Source organism: Haplochromis burtoni, unplaced genomic scaffold (genome assembly GCF_018398535.1).
Source record: "Haplochromis burtoni strain Fernald_Lab_line unplaced genomic scaffold, NCSU_Asbu1 Contig_524, whole genome shotgun sequence".
Taxonomy (NCBI): Eukaryota; Metazoa; Chordata; class Actinopteri; order Cichliformes; family Cichlidae; genus Haplochromis; species Haplochromis burtoni.
In genome coordinates, this window is record NW_024582885.1 from 48,962 (window position 1) to 51,720 (window position 2,759).

Below are 2,759 nucleotides of genomic sequence, written 5' to 3' on the forward strand. Positions count from 1 at the left end.
ATGTCGCCTTTCTCACAGTCGGGGCTGAAAGCCGACAGCTCGCTGATTCTGATCTGTCGGCGGGTCCGCGCTGATTCTAAAGCTGTTAGTTTGATGTCTCTCCAAACAATATTGACCGAACCAGCAGCAAAACAAGATCCAAACTACGCTTCACATTAACATCGTCATGTACTCACTCTGACTTTTACCGTTTTGCTTCAACCACGATGCACAGCTCTCTCTCTCTCTCTCCCTGTACTTCAAGAACAGTTTCCAGTCTAAAAATCTGTTTTCTGCATTACTCGCTTGCTTGTTAGGCACAAGTCTACCGTTGTTTACAGCGCTGTCGGCCGACATTTTTTTTCTTCGTTTTATATACTTCTGAAAAGAAAACCTAATTTCTGCCGTTCAATACTGAACAAATTTAAACTTTTTTAAATTATGCAAAACGCTTAGCCGTGTCTCTAATAAAACCGCTGTAACTTCAGAGGTAATGTTCATGTGTTGATTAATGGTTTTCTTTCGTTTTTGATGTACTGCAGAATATTTTTATAAAATCCCAGGCCAGGAAAATTGCCTTCATGTTTTTCTGTGTTTTATCCTCAGCTACTTTGACACAAAGGCATCTGCTGTGATGCTCACACCTTTGATAAAGTCTTGCGTGTGTCAGCTTCCTTTTTATAGATACAAAAATATGTAAATGTACTGATCTGAATTATAATATTTCTGACTGTCAAAATTTCCCAGATTCAAATCGAATTGAATCGAATCGAATTGAATCGAATCGATTCGGGACCTTGTGAATCGGAATTGAATCGATTCTAGAAATCAGTGACGATACCCAGCCCTAGTCCTGACACACAGGCTGGTGTTTGTACAGCTTCCACAAACACAATAATTTTGTATTTTTAAGAAAAATGAATGCAATATAATCATAGTAAACACACTAACGCTCACAAACACCACCTACTGCCGACAGCGCATAACATACAACTCCCTTCAGTTACATCACACGTCCAGATTATGAAACTTTCAGTCAAAATTTGGGTTTCTAAACATTTTTAATTTTGAAATACCCCAATCAACGTATCAAGACGTTTTTTGGGGGACATTTTATATGCATTTCAGCAACTACTGAAATCTGCACTTTATGAATGGTTTCTTCTAAAAATTAGAAATGATTGAGTCATTTCACATCATATGAAAATATTAATTTTTAATACAAATTTGGCCCTACAAAAATGGAAACTCAGTAACAAAGATAATGGAGATTCTCTAAACACGAGCGAATATCACAGTAAAATTGTTGATTGTGATTTACACATTGGATGTATCCTCAGTGATTTGGTACAATTATACAACATTTTATAAGAACTGAACAACTGATGAAACAACTTACTTATGTGACCACATATGAAGTGTTATAACTTACCACAAAAGGTGAACTGTGCCACTGACCCTTGGTAGATCTGCACATGATAAAAAAAATGCATTATAAATACTAACACAGCTATTAATAATTAGGGGTACATTTAAGATGTTAATGTCACAAAATAAAATAGACTGGTAGAAAGAAGTACAAGGAAATGGTAATGGGGGGAGCCATGAAAATATATCTTTTCAACATGATTCAGTGTGACAAAGCCAGGGCATGATTTAAAAAAAAAAAAACAGGTCTTTTAACCTACAAATGTTTTAATGGCCATGAAGAAAGGACTCTTCATTAGATCTTTCAACTCACCTGTGTTTACTGTCTCCACCTGAAATTACTTGCAGTCTGAAGTTTCTTTCTTCGGTCTTCAGCCTTGGAATAAAAAAATAAAAATACTGAAAACCTTATCAGCACACTAAATATACAACACCTTGCTATATTTCAATCTGGGTATTACTTTTAATTGTTTAAGATAGAAGTTGCCACTGCTAGCTAAGTCACTTTTGAATGATGCTAATGAGAAGAAAAAAACCCGGCCGAACAATGAGGCTGCTGTTGTAAAAACGCCAACTTTCTTGCGTTGGCAACGGGTCGTTAAAATATCACTAAGACACTTTCTTTATGTGCAATTCTTATTAAAACTGTGTTTTAATCGGTTAAAACTGTAAAACTGACGATATCATCGGTTTGAAAAAGAGCGCGAACAACAGCGAACAACATTCACCACCTGGGTCTGTGCTTTTTAACACAACAGCGCATTCAAAAACAAGTTATTGGCTGCAACATATTAATATACTTGCTTTTTTACGGAAAAAATAAACATAACGAAGGTTCCGTTTTACTTACAAGTTTCTCCAAATGTGCTCTCCAGTCGCTCGAGAAGGGCAGCCATATTGAACAGAATTTTCTGTCAACGTCGTTCAGGTTAGAGAGAAAACGTCATGACGTCATGACGTACACATGCGGAGCTCGGAAAAAAAACATTTACTCAAAAATCATAATTAAGAAAGCAGTATTTACTCTTAACTTCTAAGCCATGTACAATTATAACTGTTTGAATCGTTAAGAGAACAGAAAAGTTTTAAGTTGTTTCAACTTTGTGACGCATTTCAATTGTTGTATCCACAAACTTTATAAGTCAGGTGGACTGTTGGGGTTTACAGTGTGTATATATCTATCTACTTAGCACTTTTAATTCTTATTCTTATTTTTATTTTCATGTCTATTTAAGCGTAATTTATGACAGTATGTTTGCACTGAAGCACCGCAGCAATTTCCTAATGTTGTAAACCTGCTCAACATTTGGCAATAAAACCCTTTCTGATTCTTTCTGATTCTGATTCTGAAA

The 2,759-nt window shown here is 35.7% G+C and overlaps 1 long non-coding RNA gene across 1 annotated transcript; it reads right to left on the bottom strand.

The window, feature by feature from the left end:
- Nucleotides 1-1,136: 1,136 nt before the first annotated feature.
- Nucleotides 1,137-2,508, bottom strand: LOC121812312. The gene is made up of 3 exons (XR_006052988.1): nt 2,258-2,508; nt 1,721-1,783; nt 1,137-1,448 (listed from the first exon to the last, which is right to left on the bottom strand). It is a non-coding gene; the product is annotated as an uncharacterized LOC121812312 (long non-coding RNA).
- Between the last annotated feature and the right edge of the window lie 251 nt (nt 2,509-2,759).